General features: G+C 38.4%; 1 long non-coding RNA gene across 1 annotated transcript in view; it reads left to right on the top strand.

The window, feature by feature from the left end:
• The window catches only part of LOC115352976, an 87,212-nt gene that overhangs the window by 34,701 nt on the left and 31,785 nt on the right, over positions 1–20,726 (top strand). Inside the window, exons 2-4 of the long non-coding RNA XR_003927357.1 lie at positions 1,612–1,904; positions 2,266–2,460; positions 7,491–7,630. This is a non-coding gene — a long non-coding RNA (uncharacterized LOC115352976). The remainder of the gene's footprint in view (positions 1–1,611; positions 1,905–2,265; positions 2,461–7,490; positions 7,631–20,726) is intronic.

Here is a 20,726-nt window from a genome sequence, read left to right as displayed (position 1 = left end):
GGAATGAGGCTTTACATGAGCACAATTCCTAGTTTGATCTCAGTTTGGCTTTTTTCCTAAAGGTCTCATTTGTGGCACTTTTTTCAACATTTTTCTCAACAATTTTTAAAATTTGAAATTCAGAAAATGTTTATTACTGAATTTCTGAGTATTTTTTCCTAAACTGCAATGAACACATAAAAATGAGAAGGGTCATTGTAACACAGATTAATTAGAATATTTTTCAGTCAGTGGTGGTCTTGCTGATTCCAGTAAAAGAAGATTAATCTGAAACAGAAGAATCAAAATGTACAATTTGCACCTGTTGTTTCTGAGAACTGTTCCTACATTAGGTACTCGTGGCAACAAGGGAGGTAGAAAAACAAGTTCTTTTTGCAAACTTTTCACAACTAGAAGCAAAAAAACAGCAAATCAAATCTGTTTGATAGTTCCTGTTACAGCCAGCTGTCTCTGTCTGCCTATAAACTTGTAAATGGAGCAAGAATAGTTCTTCCAAGTACTATCACATTACTGGATAGTACTGGTAAAAGCACTCTATTGTTCAGGTTCCCATAGTAAATATTCATGCTTTTATGGTTTCCTGTATCTGCAAGACCTGGTTAGGTATGCAATCAGCTTTTTTCATTTATTTCCTTTTCTTAGGAGAAATGGTTTGTTGATTGGCAGATGAGTAGTTGTGGCCTCTATCACCCTGACACCTTGTTAAGCTAGTGGCTAACAAACAGATCTGTAAAGCTATCATTCTGCACATTTTGAGCCTTTCAGTAAAATTGGCTAGCATGATGGCTCACTGATTATCGTATTCATAGGAAGATGCTCCAACAATATTGGCCATCTTCAAAAGGCTTGATTTATTTTAAAAAATTGACATTTTCTTAGGAGAAAAAAGTTTCATTTGATATTTCCAAACAGCATTGTTATACTTTAAAGATGTTTTCTGATGTAATGCAAATACTCTTAAAAGAATGGGTCTTTAATTTTTTTAGAAATATTTTTAAAATAGCTAACATTCTTTTTGTTGAACTCAGAGATAATTGCTTTAGGAAAAAAGAAACTCACTTAACTTAGAGAGAGTTTTTCTTCAGGTGATTCTACAATTATGAGGCTTTTTTGTTCATCAAACTTCTGATCCATGAGGTCAGTGGAAGCCTTTGCACTGAAATCATGCATGAGTTTTGGGTTAGGCAATAGTCAATTAGCATTTATATGTGTAGACCACTTGAAAGAGTTATGTGTGATGGAGACTAGAATGTGGATATGGAAAACAAAGAATACCAGAGTTTGGGTAGAGGCTAGAAACTGAATGTTGCTTAGCAGTGAACATGCTGTGGGATTTCAACACATAAGAGCTCTCTCGCAGGCACAAAATTTAACTACTCACTGGTTATATGCTGCACTTGAAACAGCCATTAAAACAAACATTAGAATGGGAAAAATCTGCTCTGTAAATAGGCAATACTGACTGTCTCACTGAGGCTGCTTCTGTGCAGCAGAAGAAAAGAAAAGCTAAGCTTGCATTTTAATAACTATTTGAAGATTTGCTTTAAATGGATAAAGTTTCCTGCTAAGCAGCTCACATTATTTTTCTTTTCATCCTTGTTGGCCTGACAGATGAATTTGGAGCCAAACAAAACCTGAAGGTACAAGAAAGAAACCTGAAGTATTGCAGTTCTGGCTGGCAGGGTCAATTATGAAGTCTTAATTTGAAGAGTTGAGAAAGTTCCATGAAAAAAGGATCTGGATCTGAGAAGATGTACATGTAAGGAGCCCATCATGTCTGTACTGCAATAGATTGCTTCCCTCCATGGGACCAGGCATGCAAGTCTCTGCACAGATACACTAGAACTTCCAGGAAACATCTCTAACTTGTGCTCTCACATGGAAGCGAGACATATTCAGGCAAGGTACTGCATTAATAGTGCCAGTGGCATCAGCCATCCTGTGGGAGACTGAGTGTGCTGCAGGAGATAAAAGGGCCTGTGCCTCTGAAAGCACAGTCCAGCCCAGACTGTTCATGCATACAGCTTTGCATCATGTATGTCTCTGGGATGAGAAAAGACAGAGTCATGGGAACTGTACTGTCCTTGGGGACCCTAGGAATTAAGTTGAATTGGCAAAAATTAAGTAGGAGGCAAAACCTGCTGCAGTACTTCTTCATCTAACCTTGACATGAGGTTTACGCTGTGTATATGCAGTTTTGTGGCATCTGTTTACAGAAGCAAGACTGTGTTTGCTGACTCTTCTTTATCTTCCTCTCTTTGACAGCCTAAGTGCTTCCATAGTGCTAGTCTGGTGCAGTGACCTGTGTATCTTCTCCATGCTCTTCTACAAGGAGGAAAAATTTTGTGCGTGCTCTCCATGTGCATGATTGGGTGGTTGACTGCAAAGGAAAAGGACACCAAATATTTGCATGCTTAAAAACAATGATTCCTCACTTCTTTTGTTTTCTGTCTCTCTGAGGTGAGTCTTCTTACGTGATGCTGGCAGGGGTAATTCAATGTCTTCTCCCTTCTTTGCATGGGGAGGTACCACACTTGGCCCATGCTGGATTGCTGCTGGTAATTCAGGTAGCACAGGTATCTCTGTGTTATGCTGGACTGTCTTGTCAATATGCAAATCTTCTACTCTGGGCTTCTTCTGTTACATGTAGAATTACCTTATTTCACAGAAGTTTCATATTAATTAGGGGATGGTTCTCAGAAAAAGGGGGGACATGTCGAAGATACAGCAGTTCCCACAATAGGTAAAGCACTGCACTGAATGCTCATTAATAAGACACAGCTTGCAAAGTCATAATGATAATAGAAACAGCAGTGACAATGTCCTGGGTCAGTGCTTTGTGTGCATATATGTTTCAAATGCATGCAAGGGATCCTATTAGAGCTTTAAAATCATTTTGAAGGCTTTGCCTCAGCAAGTTTTCATGCTCATTTAAACCCCTGGTTTATCATTATGAAGTGTATTAACTTTCCCATGTTTAATGCTTATTTCTGTCCTGAGAGAAATAAACAAATAATACTTTGCAAATGGGTTTCTTGGGAAAGGAGGCTAAGTGGCAGCAGGGTATCGTTTGCACTTACAGCTGATTGCTTTAAAAAGCTGTTCTAGAGTTCAAAAGGTGAAAAAACAGACTTGGTGAACATGTGCATTTTACTTATATTTTCCTCTTTGCTCAGAAAGGATTTACAGAGCAGTCTTTTGACAGGCATGAGGCAGTGCCAGTTATTCAAGTCTTGCATGAAAGAGGAGAAAGCAGTAAGTCATATTTGCATAGTATTTCTGTGAGACTGCTAGCCTCAAGTGTAGGCTGCTCCCTGCTGCTGCTACTATATATACTTCATGAAAGACTGGCTTGAAGTGTAATGAAACCATAGTGGGAAAAGATGTGTTCCTTTTCCACAAGCATTTAGAAAGAAATAAGCATCTTTATGAAACAATGATGTCTCCCGTGCCAAAACATGGGCATGCAATTGCCCACAGCAAAGGTTCATGTAAGGCCATTTAGAAATGTTTATTACAGGAGTGAATGGAGTTCAGAGAGTCTTGTTTGAATGGAAAGGTATGTGAAAGTAACGAAGAAAAAAGCGGAAAGAGTGGGTGGAAGAAGCAGAGAACAGTCCTTGGGAGTGTGATCCTGAGCAAGCACATCGTGCTGTCAGGCCTTGGAGTGGTGAGCAGAGATACTGTCTCTTGCTGTGCAGTGAAGCATTCAGTAAAAAGAACTTTGTAAAGAAGCAGGAATTCACCAGGGATATTTTCTTCCATCTCTGATTTATTTTCCTGAAAGAAGTAATGTCTAATATGGAAATGCTTTTATTTTCAACAAACAGCAAGATTCAGAAATTATTTCATGCTTTCCTCCTGTACATTAACTGCCACTGGGTACAGTTAGTATTCAGACTTCATTTCTCCTAATCACCTACTGCCAATTGCAATTCTTTTTGGAAAAGCAAATATTGATTTTTGTAATGTGGGAAAAGTCAGTTGAGGGCTCAGATGAAGACCATCACGTTTTGTGTGATCTAATCCGCTTTTCAAGTGGAAAAGACTAGTATATTAATTTGACAGTGTTTTAATACTGAAATTAACTGAATATGCAAATGTTTAAGAATAAGCACGCAGTCAAACCAGTTCTTAATATCTTGGTGCCTATTTCTTGGGATTTAAATAAAAGTAGCTTGGCTTTTCAAATAACTCAATACTTGCACTGTCGCTTGGCTTAATAAGCACATCTTCTTTGACACTATCACAGTACAACTCATTTATAAATCTGTCCTTATAACATGCATGGAATTTGCTTGTTATAGAAATGTGTTGTGGCAGTGGGTGAAGGAAAGGTTATAACAAAAATTATTGTAGCTAGGGATCTGAATCACTGTAGGGCTTTATACTAAAATTGCCTCGCAGGAGGTACAGCAATTCAGCACAGACTGTGCAATTTATAAATGGAAACTTTTACTCTACAGCACTTTCCCCATACATGATTGGGCTTCTTTAAAAAAAAAAAAAAAAGGCAGCCATGGTGCAATGCTAACACTTATGAGTGAGTGATGCATGATTGATGATCCCCTAAAGGCAGTGAGAGAGAAAATTACCTCCTTCCCTCATTTAAGGACATTATTAGAAGACTCAATGAGTTCAAAGCTCAGGAAATTATGTTAAGAGGACTGAATCAGACTTTAAAAAAAATCAGGATAAATTATTTTCTCAGCAGTTCAAGGGTAAGATTTCTTTTAATGCAATGTAAAAGAAGAATACTTTGACACACCATTACATGGTAGTCTTAAAAAAATACCTGTCACATCATTTGTGATTTAGTCGCACAGGTACTATTCTCTCCATGTACTAAATGGACTGCAGTCTGCAACCAATGCAAATTAATATTACATTTTAAATGCTATGTATGTCCTAGTACCTCAGTCTGAAAAGTAAAGGGATCCTTCTCTCAGTTGTGAAGGTAACATGATACGCTGGGAAAGAACAGGATGAGCTAACAGTGTTCAAAACATCAGTGTGTTCTCCTGCAGGGTTTGAGAGTGAGACCGAGCCAATGTCAGCTAGCAATGTCGACTTCTACTGCTAGGGAGAGGGAAAATGGGAACGGCAGTAAACAGATCTAAGGATACTTCTTTTCTTTCATTTTTTGCCTTGCATCCTCTGTAATTAACTGTCTTGTGGCATTGCTCTAGCATCAGTCAGGAGCCAGTGAGAGGTGCGCTGCAGTTGATCAGAGGGAGATGGAGCTGGGTCTGTCCTGTCACAATCTTACTGGGGCATGCATGGCAGCTCCTTTTTACTAGTTTCAGAAGGAAACAAGACTTACACAGTGTCACTCTCTATATCTGTCTGATCTGTGCCTGATGACTTTAGCAGAAGTTGTCTGAATGATTCAAAATTTGGAAGAGGTAGTTGTCTCAAAAGGTATTATGTTCTACACAATCTCCAGGGGGCAGAGAAGAGTCAGCTTCAGCAGCCTTGTAAAGGGAGTGCCCACTGTAGCATGAGCTCTACCCTTACGAGGCACAGGGGAGTCTATATGGGAGAGTTTATATGTTACAAGCACTCCAAATGGGAAGAGCATCAGCTAGAACTGACACTGTGTGAGGTGCCAGCAAATCCAGCCACAAGAGACATACTTAGGAAATCAGGTTTCATTGCTCTTGTTACTTTAGAATTTTGTAAAATACAGCTATCCTCTTGATTCCAAAGGTGTCATGTTTTATCACAGCCTTTAAAATAAGGGACATTTAACTGCCTACAAAATACACTTTGTCTCAGCTTCTAACCAAAATCTCCTATGGGAGTGGTTTCCAAGTACGACACTAAATATCCTTAACTTATGTCAGCATTCATGGATGTTATGCTTAAGAAAACCTGTATGTTGAAAGCATAAATATCTTTTTAGTTAAAGTGGATCACAGTGGACTTGTAACATATCTCTGTCCTATCACAATGTCTTAATGTGATTTTTTAGAGGTCTTTGGGGCGGGGTATGTGAACAATTTTGAGATTTTTGTATTCAAGTAGGAGAGAAAAAATGTTTCTTACCTGTCTCCAAACAGGAGGGTAAATTGGAGTTTTTCTTATTTCAGAACCTTTATCTGATGTAATGAAGAAATAAAACCCTAAAATCCCACATGACCACCTGCCCTTTAATAAAAATAAGCACAAACAGTGTATTAATCATAGATCATTTAATTTATTTGAGTCTGTGCCTGTTTTGAGGGGCTGCAAGCAACACTTGAGTGGTGAGGGGAGTAAGAGAACAGCATTATCTTTTTGTTAGCTTTTGAGCAACTTATAACCTGTCCCCATAATTGACTTAACATCTCCCCTCTGAGGATTTAAGATTACTTCACCAACTCAGCCAAATTATCTACATTTTAATAGTCACTTAAGCTTTAAGAATGACATGCGAATCAATTTTCTGTAGCCTTGGTCAAGACTAATGCTTTCCTGATACCACGTCTTCTCAGCGTCCTAAAATAATATGAATTTCAATTAATTTCTTGAAGATACCAGGCAGTGTTGAACATTCCCACTTTCTCTTTACTACATGGAAATAGAATTTTTCTTCTATACACAAAAAGTATCTACTCTTTTTCAGACTGACAATATCAAGATCTAGAAAAGCAACAAATCAAGAAAGAATAACAGTAATGTGTCCATCTTGAAATTGCTTTCTTAATATGTTGCATAAATTGCTCTCATAAAATAGCAGCTGCCTCATAGCTACTATAGCAGAAGGACAAAAACTCCCCTTCATTGGAAGTGCAGCAGATGGGGAAATGGCAGTGGCTATGTCTAAATCAACTGAGCCGGAGGCACTTCTCAGCTCCTATGTATAAAGCTGCTAGACATTTTGTGACGTGTCCAGGACAGACCCAGATGCATGCCATTTCCTCTCCACCTTCAGATTTATGGTTTATTTGGGAAGGAAACAGGTGTGTAGGCGTGAAGGTAGTCACATTTGCTCTCTGAACAAAGTCTGCTGTTGTGACAATCAGGAGCATGTGTTTGATGCACAGCTTAGATTTAGCCAGTATCTACATACCTTCACATAGCTGAACATACCAATAAAAGCATTATGTTTCCACATGAACAGGCTCACTGAAAATTTGGCTTTAAAAGCTCAACACAAACCATTAAAGTGCTGGCTTCATCATCATTAAAAACTAATCAGGCCCATCACTGCTGAAACATCAGCTTCTCTTGTTTGTATACAGAGTACATCATTAATTTATTTAAATGTCAGCAACAGATTTCATCAAGGTTCCCTACACTTCATCCTACATCCCTATGCAGGATGGGAAAAGAAGTTATTGCTGCCAACCAACTCAGTTGGTTCAGCACAACATAGTTCACACATGGCCTTGGATAGATCCTTTAAAATCTTTGAGGCTAGAGTGTCACAGACTGTTCTCTATGGTGGTGGCTTAGCACTTTTATGACAGAACATTTACAGCTTTTTTTTTTTTTTTCCCCCACAGTGACATAAAGAGCATCCTGTAAAGGCCAGAATTAGCACCAGATGTGTATGTATGTGGCTGGGAAAGAAAGAGGATAATTGCATATACTTCTAAAGTGAAAAGCATTTTTCTTCCAAGAGTGAATGTACTCAATTCAGCAGGTAACTCACATTCGCTTAGCTTTGCTGCCCACTGGGACTGAGAATAGCATCTTCTGCCACAGCTTACTTTCCTTGCTTCCTAGATGATCTGTGATTTCATGAAAGCCTGATTGTTGTTTTGTTCAAAGGAATTTTTTGACACAAACTACATGTTAAATTAGATAAGAGATGCAGATAGTACAATTAGCACAAGGAGAAAAAAAGTCCCTGAAAGCATCAGATCCTTAAAAATGTAGGAAATGGAGTGTATTAACATTAACTTCTGCATAATGAGATGTGCTTGATGTGATGAGTTAATGCATTAGCCTTTCACCCCAGAAACCTGCGTTCAAAACCAGAATCACACAGAAATTAATTTGGTAGCTTCATACAATTCTCTTTTGAACATTAATCCACCTTATACAAGTTGCAGCTCAGTCTGATTTGCCTAGATGCTAAAGAGCAGGCCACTGAAACAGCATAGAATGCAGCCAGCTCTCTTCTGAGCACATACAGGGCAGCTGGGTCCCGTTTGTCCATTGCTTTCCTGTGAGTAAAGTTGTTGCTGCTGTAGGTTTTTTCTTTGTTCAGCTGATGTCTGTGGTGCCAGTATATACTAGTTGAAAATTTGACCCTACGGTTTTGCAATATAGAAGTAATAGTCTGTTACCTAGATTTCATTTAATTATGACACAAAGAAAAGTCATGTTAGCTAATTATTTTGAGATTACATGCTCTGAAAGAGAGTGATAGAGAAGCACCTGCTTCAGTGGCCAAAAATAAACTGTGAAAAGAGGAGCCTTATTAGGATTGCTGTTTTTCATCACTGTGCTCCATTACATTGTATCAAAATCAAATTGCATTAGGCTAGCAGAGCACCAGCTGACATGCTCATTCAATCAGGGCTTTCCAAAACATGCTCCCATTTTATTACATGCATTGTAGGCAGTACTTAAATATTAACTGAGTACAAATTCCACTTAGAAGGATTTTAAAATTAACCCTTGATGGATTCTTTTTCAGGCTTTCAACAGCAGAATAAGCCTAAGGCTTTGGGTGAGGAGAGGAGACAGCTACCCAAAGTGCCCAATTTCTCAACTATGCTGAACAAGTAAGAATCAGTACAAATTCAGTGCAAAATCCTTAGTGCTCAGATCCTTAGAACATATACAGCTTAGGAAAGTTAAATGTAAGTAGCTAATTCAGGATCAGACCTTCACACACAGCTATGATTTTTTTCAAATCACAAGCAGATATTTTGATTTGCATGGTAGCAATGCTCATTTACCTGTTTGTAAGCTGAGTGAACAGTTCTCCTTTTCATTTATAACCTCTCTAAAAGATGTCTATGTACTTGTACAATTGTACAAGTTGTAAGAGGTTTTTTCTCCTATTCCTGGCTTTGATAATTGCCAGCCTGACTGTCAGAGCAGCACAGATCTTGGATCTGTTGTAAACTGGAGCCACAGAACTATGAGCTTGTTTTTCTTTCACTGATGAATGTCTTGGGTTTTGTTTTGCTCTTAGCCACTGAGATGCACTGTGTCCCCCCAGATAAGGCTACACTGAATGTCTCCCATGTAGTCCAGCCTCCCACCATGCCTGGAACGCCTGTGCACTTGTAAATTTGATGCAGTCTTTGTTCCAAAATCACTACTGTCAGGGCTATGAGTCAAAAAAAAAAAAAAAAAAGAAAAGCCCTAGGAGGAGCTAAAACATAATCAATTTGACTAAGAAACATCTTTACCTAAAATGAAGCATCCCATTAACACTTTGGCAGTGGAAGTGTTTGGTGCCCATGTTTAGGCTTCTGCCTAAGAGGGCAGAGAATGTTACAGGGGTGGAGAATGTGCTGGTTTTGGCTGGGATAGAGTTAATTTTCTTCATAGTAGCTAGTATGGGGCTATGTTTTGGATTTGTGCTGAAAGCAGCATTGATAATACAGAGATGTTTTCATTACTGCTGAGCAGTGCTTACACAGAGTCAAGGCCTTTCCTGCTTCTCACCCCACCCCACCAGCGAGTAGGCTGGGGGGGCACAAGAATTTGGGAGGGGACACAGCTGGGACAGCTGATCCTGGGTGACCGAAGGGATTTTCCATGCCATATGATGCCATGCTCAGCAATAAAAAGCTGGGGGAAGAAGAAGGAAGGGGGGACATCTGGAGTCATGCTATTTGTCTTCCCAAGTCACCGTTACACGTGATGGAGCCCTGCTTTCCTGGAGATGGCTGAACACCTGCCTGCCAATGGGAAGTGGTGAATGAATTCCTTGTTTTGCTTTGCTTGCGTGCGCGGCTTTTGCTTTACCTATTAAACTGTCTTTATCTCGACATGTGAGTTTCCTCACTTTTACTCTTCTGATTCTTTCCCCCATCCCACTGTGAGGGAGGTGAGTGAGTGGCTGTGTGGTGCTTAGTTGCCGGCTGGGGTTAAACCTCGACACACATGCACACTGGTCTCCCAGTCTGAGCAAGGAAGTTGTTAATATCTGCCTCAGCTCTGCTCTCAGTCAGTAAAGCTACTGAACACTCTGTGTGTTTCTGTTGTATTCGGTGTGCTTGTGGCATTCTGACATCCATCTGTTCATCACAAAACAGAGATCCATACTCATCCCTCCCACCTTGTAGTGGTGGACCATTCCTGCAATGTCAGGCTCCATCTTGCTAGCTTCCTCTGGCAGTGTGGGCAGCTCAGTGGCACAGCTGTAACATGGGAGGTGAAAGGTGCTCCCCAACTCTTACACAACGCAGGCATTTACTGTGGAGTTGGAGGAAATATGGTTGAGATCCTGGCACTGAAGGAGGGCTACACACCAGAGCTCTCATTTCCTGAGCAAGTTCAAGGACTAGTAAGCAATTACATAGATAATGCCTCCCACTATCATCCTGAGACAAGTGAGTTTTGTGAAGTGCTTAACTTAAGAAGAGGGATGAAGTACTTAAACATGGAGCTCTAAGTCAGACACCTGACCTGGAGAGAATGAGAGTTCACATACAACTCAAAAAGTGCACCCTTCTGATGCGTAACTTTTTTCTCCTCAGCATGGTGCCATCATGTTCCCAATTTTAGTAGTACCTATGGTATCCTTCTGTGTCTCACCTTTGGCTTTAAGTCATCCCCCCCATATAAAAGCTACAAAGCTTTTTCTCACCTAAAAGTGGCTCAAGTCATCTCTATAAACTATTATCCACTTCTTGCAACAGAGTAATGCAAGGATAAAGCTGTAACCCACCAGTTAGCATATTCCCTTTCAGCAAGTTCATTATTCTCATCACTCCTCTGTGTGGGAAGCTGGGGTGCAGCAGTGTGGCATGTCATGCAGGTATGACATATTCCCTGTATTGCCTTCCAAACCACTCTTTTTTGTCTTGAACTGCTAAAAAGGGGTGTTGGAGCTGCCTCTTGAAGTGATGACATTGCTATGGTCACAGAGCAATGGTTAGTTCATGTCAGTCTAGTGTTGGACACTGCTAGAAGGAAAAATCCAGTCTTTCTCTAACATCAGTTTATTCTGAAGCACCTGAACATCTGTAATAGAGAAACATTCCCCCATGAAACGCTTTCCTATGAATCCTGGCATTTCACTACTTTACACTTCAGTTGTTCTTGACTAAGAAATGCAACAGGAGGATTCCAGAGGCTACCCAGTGGAATAAACAACAGCCTTTATAAATGCAAAGACTATAAATAAGCAGGCTGATAAGAGCTGGGTATCTGTCAATTTAAATGGCATTCAGCATGTGAACTTTTAATTGAGATGAAGCATTGTGGCACAATGTATTCCATTCATTACTTTCCATTAACTTTCATGTGACCTATTTCTCTACCTCTTGACAGGTTCATCTTTCTGACAACTTCACAGACAAAATGATATTTTTCTTTTCTGTCTGCTCAACTGTGATCTCAGTTTGAAGCATCGTGTAGCATTCACCACTAAATGAAATAATGCCAAAGGCATTAAACATTGCTTCATACTCCCCCTCCTCTTATTTAATTTTCCTTCTGTTTCTTAACCCTACTTATCTTAAAGTCTGGAAAAAAGTATTTGGTGATCAATCTTCATGGTTTCCTTTTTGGCCAATTAAAATGAAAGAGATGTCTTGCAGTTGCTAATCTGGTGAAAGAATAGGAAGCAAGAAACACTAGAAACTATTGTTAACCTTAGTCCTTAAAAGAATACAGGCATACGTTAAAGAAGTGATTACTAATTATGAATCATAGTCACCAACTTTCAGATTCATAGGAATATGTTTATCCACACAGTTTCTGTCTTTGTTTACTTGATTCCTACTATAAAGGCAGCAAGAATGTAATTTCAGTGGTTGTGGCTGTAAATACAGATTTCTGATAATTCTTACTATGTCCTTGCTGAATTTCATCTTCCTGAAGTGAGTGGGGATTCTGCTATGAATGTTGCTTGGTGAAAAGCCCTTCCAGTTTCAGCTAAATAATGGTTACTCTGTACCTTCATTTTTTTAATACAAAATGGTTTCAAGTCCTGCTTAAACATCTAGTGGTATAATATGCTCATAAGAGAGGGTTTATGAGTATGTTAGTTCTTGGGGCCACTGCTGTGCAGATAAAATGAGCGGAGACCACTAGAATCCAATGCATACCAACCAGACGGTGTCAGGGGAAGGATCTGTATATCTGTGAGGAAAGGGAGAAAATAAAGGTGTCTCCTTTCTAACCCATGTACAATTGTTAGATAAATCACCTTGTTAGGCAAGACCTAGAGTTTTTATTTGTCTAGCAGTGCAAGCCACACAACTACAGCCATAGTGTAAGTGACAGTGATTTATTTATCAAAATCAAGATATGTTTTTGTATTTCCTATGGAAAAGACACCAATATGGTTCACTCATTTACCATCCAATTTATGTTTCATTACTAGCAATGGTGGTAGATTGAGAATGAGGTTTTAATTTATTTATTGAATCTGAATAGAGCCCCAAATCCAATAATGAAAGTCTTTATGAACAGTGTCATTTTAAGAGCTGATTTTGAAGAAGTGGGGACTAAATGTTTTTAGGCTGTTCATACTAGTTTACAGCAGTTACAGCGTAAGTTACATTCATGTGTGAAAGTATTTCTTGTATGAAATAAGTATCTGTTAAGGAAAATTCTAAAAATATTGGAAAAAATATTTTGATACATGCAAAATGAAAATGGTCATTTATGTAGTAGGAATATAGTACCTATTTACTGCTGAGGTTGGTACCTGGAACATATAAATGCAGATTTGGCTAAGCAGAAAAATCATTTCTAGTGTCTGATTGATTAGGAAAGTTATCTGATTATGCTGAACTTATTTAACTAATTTTATAGTTTGCTAAAAGCATTTGTTTAATTTCATTCAATAAAACTTACTTAAATCCATTCCCAGTGTCCCATCCAGAAAATAGCACACATGCTTTAAGCAGCATCCCTTCCTCACGAACCTAAGGTTACTGTAAATTGTTATCCAGATACTCATTAAGAGACAAGCTGGCTATTTACCTTTGGTCAGATAGTTCCCAAGAGCTAACACGAAGATTAAAACTGCTGTGTCAAATACTGGAAAGAGAATTCCAAGCCTCCAACATGGTCTGTGTGAAAGATTTCTGCATTCTCTGTAACTTTTTAATCTGCAGCCCAGGAAGTCATCAATTTAAATTCCCATATTGAAATAAAACAAAAAATACTGACATTCACTTGCTATCTGATTTCTTTCTACTTAGCCTTTGTTTCCTGAAAATCCCCTCTTCTTTCCCTAGTCGCATAGTATAGCAGCTCTTGAGATCAAAATGTCATACTCAGTTTCCTTACTCCAACATCTTTGCTTGATTTTGCTGTAGGATAACTTATTTCATTCTGACTTGTAAAAGGAATAGAGCTGAATGTTGCCATTTTGATTTATTGAGAAAATGGTTAGACCCTACAGGCTAGTTTCTGCCTCCACAGTAGAGCGTGTGGTGCAGATCAGATCTTCCCACAGGACCTTCATTTCTCATAGGTTGTTAGAAGTGCTGTGGGACTAGAGCACCCACTGCATGCCCAAAGGATGTTATTCCAAGAAGTACATATTTCTTGCTCCTGAGCTGATATGTGCTCTGCAGCCAGGAGCAAATGGGAGCATGATTTGCTGTATGGTCAAGGCTGAGAGATTGGTATTAAGAATCCTGTGTGAAGGAGCAGGTAGTCCATGAAAATACCAAAATACTTACTTTTCAGGAAAAAAATGGATTCAAGCTTCATGATTTCTCATGGATATTTTTGCTCCTCTGAGGCATGTAACCCCTTCCCTGGGAAAGGAACATCCACAACATCCTATTCTGTGATACCTAGGTCTAAATGTTATCTGGAAAATGAAAGAGTAGGCACGGACTGTGATATGTGCTTCAGGGCTGCTTGCTTGTCACTAGAATACAAGGAGATAATTGAGATGGTAGCTAATTGAGATGGTGGTGGAAGCACTGCTGAAGGTGACTGCATTATGCCAGCAATTTTTTTTAGGACAGTTTGCTGTCTGGAGACCTTACTGAATGCCACCAATCTCAGACATAAAAGCAGTGGCTACTGCTTTATCAAGGTTGTTGCTTAATCCTTTACAAATGGCAAAAAGGTCACAGCCTTTTCTTCTAACATAAACATCTGAGCAGGCATTTCTGCATTTTTTGTTATTGATTTTGTTATTTAATAGTAACTTGTTAACTGCAAGGCAATCAAAACTGAAGTGGAATCATAGAGACATGGTAAATATGGAACTCCAAATGTTACTTGATAGTGATATATGCATTGCATCATTGCATGCATTGATAGGTGTTACACATGAACTGTTTCCTTGTGTTTGGCTCATGTTCTATGCAGCTTAGGATATAATTTCTCAGACAATTTAAGTTCCTAATTAAATGTGCTCATTATTTCAATTTATTTGCCTATACTTCAGTAAACACCTGCCTAAATTGTGAAGTATGAAAGAAGTTAAATTTTACTGCTAATTCATTTTTAAGACAAGAGAACTACCTAACATAGTCTTAAAGTAAACCCTTGTAGTAGAGCAACGACACTCTGATTAAACAACTAGTGAGTTCCCATTCGCTACCATTAACATATTTGTAATTAACAAACAAAATTTTATCTCCCACCTTCTCCAATTGACTTATAGGGTTGTATACTCCTGACTTGAGAGCACCTTTGAAAATCAGGTCTTCTTCAGAAGAGTCCTACAAATCCTTGTATTTCGTCACTACCTCTCACACATTTCCCACTTCAGTTACCATCTGTAGCTATCACACCATGTCAACAATGCGCTCTTTCTCACCAGGTGTGAAGAGCATTACTATTCATGTTCTTTATTTTCTTATTTACATCTTGCACTTCTAGTTACTCTGCCTCAGGTATCTTAAGTATTAATCACTTTGAAGTCACTTGTGCTAACCTGAACTTGGGTATCCACTTACCTCCCTATCATCAGCAAACCAAAATGCGCTGATTACATATTTGAAAGCAGACTGGCATGCTGGTTTTTTTGCTGTGACACAGTTTTTTTTCAAATATGTACAAACCAGTGTCAATCTTCTGTTCATTTCCTCTCCTCAGACATCTTTCACTGTATTAACTTGTCCAGTAGGCATGCAATCAACAAAATTCTTTATAAAACTACTTGCAATCTTCTGGAATGGCTTTTATTAGCACTGTCCAGGCTCATTTTATCTAGTTAAACTTGTTTCACATTTTATTCTCTTGGAAATAACAGTAATTCCCTCTGTTATTCACTGAAATATTGCTAGGAAGCCTTCAGTTTGCACTCTTGTTCCGTAACACATGGATTCCAAGTGGGTTAAGTTTGGGAAACAGCAGGATGAGACTTTTTCCTGAGCTACTTAAGCTGTTGCAATTTGCTGACAACATTAGTAGTAGGAAGAGGTGATGGGATGACTCATTTCATTATACTGGGTACCAAACTGATGCAGCACTGGAGAGATGAGCTCTAGCTATTAAACTGAATTGACTGGAGTCTGCTTTTGGGGTAGGAGTGTTGGTTTCTTATCTTCACTGCCCTCAGGAGGTTTGAAATTGTTCATAGCAGACAGTATGTTTACCTGCCAGTTCTCACACAAGCATGCACTTACTATTATGTTAACATTAGCAAACAGTGCTCTAGGCGTTGCTATGGACTCATTCCTCTAGCTTTTTATTTGCTGCTCAACTTTTTAATAGGATGCATTTTATCAACTTTCTGGAAACCTTCTATATTTAACAGTATGCTGCAATATTCATGCTAGGTCAAGAAGATAGCACTGCACTTCAAGAAAAAAATGAACACTTTAGAAGTATATTGGGGGATAGCAATGAGAATGAGCAGAAGTCTACAACGTATGACCTTCAAAGAAAGACTGAGTGAACTGGTATTACTGAGAGTAAAAACCAGAATACTGAACAGAGTTGAATTAACAACCTTCAAGTACATAAAAGGCTGCTTCAGAAAGAAAAAGAATGATCTGTTCTCTCTGTCCATGGTGAATAGGTAAAGAAATACTGAGCTAAAGCTGCAGCAAGAAGATTTGCTCTAAGTCCTAATGTGACATTGGCATACAGAAGAAGTTAATTATCACCTGCTCTGTACTGGCTCAGCCATTCTAGCCAGGTTCTTTGGAGTTTGCAGGATGGTTCTGTGAAATGCGTTACTGTAGCAGTTATTTTTTGTTATTTCAATTTTAGAAGTTCTTTGACCTTTTAATTAAATTGTGGCCCTGTTTTATTAGGTGTCCTATAAGCACAAAAACAGTCCCTGCCCTGAAGTGGCAACTCAGTATTAAAAACCATTATCATTGATTTTTTGCTTTGTGGTAGCACTTAAAAATGCCAGGCAAGGCTTCAACTCCTCTGTGTAAGACAGAGTATACATACTTGACCATCACAACTATCCAAGGGTATTACTGCTAAAAGGCCTTCTGCTCTGTAATGGTATAGAACAAGCTCTCTTCAGGTTCTCAAGCAACCATTGCTCATGATGTGGAGCAATGTAGTTGCAATAATTGGTGATCCTATTTTAGGCTTTGTCTTCCATAAAGATTTTAATTAATTAATTTGTCATTTTTCCTTTGGACAGCCCTGTGAAAAATAGATTGGCTTCAACATATCCATGCAACAAGAATAAGTCTCCACTTTGTTGCCACTCAGAATGGAAAAGATGCAAATTTTAAAACTACACAAAGCCACTCATAATTTAAGTAGCTTCTTAAGATGCTTCTTACCATTTCTTGACATCTGTTTGGTTATATTCCAGCTAAGTGTTGAAGACCCACAGCGAAAATTGTTCATCTTTGTTTAAAGGGAGGCAATTTAATCAGGATAAGTCTTTTATTTTTGTAAATAAGGAATTTTACTGTATAGATGATTGAATGAGACTATCAAGTGCTTTGGCTAAGAAATTGAGTGAAGAGTAGTAATAAGTCATTATTGTGGAGATATTAAAAAAAATTGTCATCATCATGCTTTCCACTTAAATAGTATCTCTCATTTAAGTGTCGAAGTGCTGAAAAAAGTATTTGAGAAGTCCTGTAAGACAGATGAGTATTAAGACTCTCCAATAATACAGAGACACCAAATATACTCTTAGCCTTGAAGAGAACTTGTAAAGACACACAGAAGTTCTTACTCATGTTCTGATCAGTGAGGAACACAAGATCCAGTAAGAACATTTTCGCTTATATTCTTGAACTCCCATTGTTCTGCTTTTCCTTTCAGAATGGTTGCTGTTCTAATAATGTATGAAATTCTATCTGAAACATATAACACTCTTTCTATGCAACTTGGAGAGGATTTGTGAGTGACTGTTGTGACTTAACCCCAGCCAGCAACTAAGCACCACGCAGCCGCTCACTCACTCACAATACAAAAAAAAAAGTAAAACTCATGGGTTGAGATAAGAACAGTTTAATAACTAAAGTAAAATACAAGATAATAATAATAATAGTAATAGTAATAATAATAGTAATGAAAAGGAATATAACAAAAAAAAAAAGGAGAAAAAAAAACAAACCAAGAAAAAACAAGTGATGCACAATGCAGTTGCTCACCACCCACTAACCAATGCCTGAGCAGCAATCCACCCCTCCCAGCTAGCTCTTCCCAGTTTATATACTGAGCATGGCGTTCAATAGTATGGAATATCCCTTTGGCTAGTTCAGGTCAGCTGTCCTCGCTATGCTTCTTCCCAGCTTCTTGTACACCTGCTTGCTGGCATAGCATGGGAAACTGAAAAATCCTTAACTTGGGATAAGCGCTACTTAGCAACAAATAAAACATCAGTGTGTTATCAACATTATTTTCACACTAAATTCAAAACACATTGTACCAGCTACTAAGAAGAAAATTAACTCTATCCCAGACAAAACCAGGACAGTGACCAAATTACAGCAAAGATATACAATGGCTACACTTCAGAAATGTTTAACCTTTCAGGGAAATAACTGATCCTGCTGTAATTTCCTAAGTGTATGGAAATAGATGAAATTTTTTCCAGAGTTAAAGAGATTTGTTAGGTAACACCATGAAACTGTATTTACCAAGAGGAGAAGAGCTAGTTCCATAAAGTTTGATATTAGAAAAGATAAAAAAGACTTTGGACTATGTAATAAAATTTCTTCCCCACTGCAGGTTGTTATTATTTAATACACTCCCAAATGATGCATGCTCCAGAATAATCAGTGTCTTGAGAGTAAGTTTTAAGACTCCTTTTGCAAGATATGGATGCATTTAAATTCCGCAGACCTTGAAATACATGGCTTATACTTACAATACTTATGCTATATGCAAAAGATTGAGTGAGGAAATAACAGGCTTCCTGCTTCATTTATTCTGAGAAAGCAACTCATTTCAGCTGTAAATCTGTTCTTGTATGACTGATGTTTAAATTGACTAGTGCTAAAACAGAAATACATGTCATCTACTCCTGATATTAACTCTGATTTTAGAATGAGGTGAATACTTGATTTTTTTAGCTTGTTAACTGTAACAAACAAGTACTTAATGAGCAAAAGAATAAAAAAAAAAAATCTGTGTTTCTAGATTTCATTTTTGTTCTTGTTTGACTGCAGTTTCTAAGAAAGTGCTGACTAGACTCTGAAAATTTTTTATTTCGTCCTAGCATTTATAAGGTGTCCATACTGATATAGAGGATTTTGTTATGGGCCTGCACAATGGGATAGAAACTGTATTTATTCCATTTGCAGATAACACAGCACTAAGAGGGACTACAGAGAAATCAGTGAGAAGATGAGGATTTGGAAAGATCATGACAAAACAGAGTGACTTGAAAAAGTGGGATGTAGCTGAGTAAGGTCAAGGAAAGGTTCTACTCTTACAAGAAGAATCAGCTACATAAGCACAGGATAGAGCTGGTTGTTAGTACCAGCTCTGCAGAAAAGGACCTGGCAGATCTAGTAGACCACATGCTTAACATAAGGCAACAGTTGCAAAAAAGGAAAATGCTCTAATACAGTGTAAGACAGGAGCCTGCCTTGGAAGGCATATCAGCCTCTCTTTCTGATCTACTCAACATTCATTAGATCTAAGCTGGAGTACTGTATCAAGTTTGAGCACAACTCTTCTGATAGATGGACCAATTGAAGTCAGTCCAATGAAGAACAGTAAGGATAATGAGAAGTTTGAAAAACATAACCTTGGAGAAGTGTTGAAAGAAGAGGAGAGGAGAGGAGAGGAGAGGAGAGGAGAGGAGAGGAGAGGAGAGGAGAGGAGAGGAGAGGAGAGGAGAGGAGAGGAGAGAAGACATAAAGGCTGCTGCAGAGAGGAAGGATATAATCTGCTCTGCATATCTTTTGTGAATATAACTGATAGGCTTGAATTAGAGCCAGACAGATGTAAACTGGGCAGTGGAAAAAGTTTCCAGCACTAAAGTTTATGAAGCACTGTCAATAGACTGCCTAACATCGTTATGGAATTGCTTGTTTTGGAATTTTTAAAGAATTGGTTAGACAACATCCATCAGGAATGTTGGACACAGAATGGATCCTCCTCAGGGCCTGGGAGATGGAATAGCACCTCTGTTGAGGCTGTTAACTGAATGATACCTGAATGGTCCTATGGGCACTTGGTTACAGTGATAGATGTGTATTATGGTCAACATTTTCAAATGTAGATATTTAACCTCAGGCATGTATGTAACAACATTCTCAATTACCCACATGCATGACTTAATTCTCTGAAGTTCTGAAGGTGCATAGCTTAAGCTTTGCACATGCTATAGATATAGAAGAACATAAATACTAACATGGCTTCATACTTCATTTTCCTGTCTGACTGCACCAGATGCTCCAATGCAGATTCATGAGACCCTAAATTAGGCAGTGATAGGATAATCTGCAATAGATCTCCTTCTAATACCTAGTAGCAAAGATTGGCTTAAATTCTCAAGCATGCAGTTTAGTGTTTCTTCCAGCTTGTGTATTAATAGCAGTCATTTAAATTCCAGATGGTATTGTTATCCTTTTAAATGTTCAGTCACTTTTTATATCATTGGTTTTTGAACTGTAGCCATGCTCTCTGCAGTTCAGTTGCATGTGGTGTGAAAAATAATTCTGTAATATCTTTTTAGAAGTGTCCAGAAGAACTAGTGGACATTTTTGCTGCTGCTGTTAATGTTGACATGTCTTAACAAAACATTCCAGCTGTCATGAAAATCTCTCACGTGCAGACTGAATTTTATGTAAACAAGCAGCCCCACTCCAAAACAGACAGTAAGCCATGGTTATCTGAATCAACACTGAATGAAAACCTGGGTCTCTTATACCCTAGGTGAGTTCCATAATTGCTTGCAGTCCATTTAAAAACCTACAGCAGATGTTCCATAGTGCATTGCATACTCATTATGCTAGAGGTGGCTTCTATACCTTGGCATTTGAAGAACTGGGTTGGAGTATGTGAAATGAAGGCTTGGGTATCTGCTGCAAGCCAGGAAACACAAGTTAAAAATGAATTTTCTGTTTGCTAGGTGACCGTCTGAGCATTCAAGATCTTAGCATTTCTAGAATGGCTTACTCTGTTAAATGCTGCCCTCTTCTCCCTGTTGGAAGAATTATGAAACACAAAATCATGTGAGGAAAATAAAA

Source organism: Aquila chrysaetos, chromosome 18 (genome assembly GCF_900496995.4).
Source record: "Aquila chrysaetos chrysaetos chromosome 18, bAquChr1.4, whole genome shotgun sequence".
Classification (NCBI taxonomy): domain Eukaryota; kingdom Metazoa; phylum Chordata; class Aves; order Accipitriformes; family Accipitridae; genus Aquila; species Aquila chrysaetos.
The sequence above is the reverse complement of the archived record's forward strand: the minus strand, read 5'-3'. Positions and strand labels throughout refer to the sequence as shown.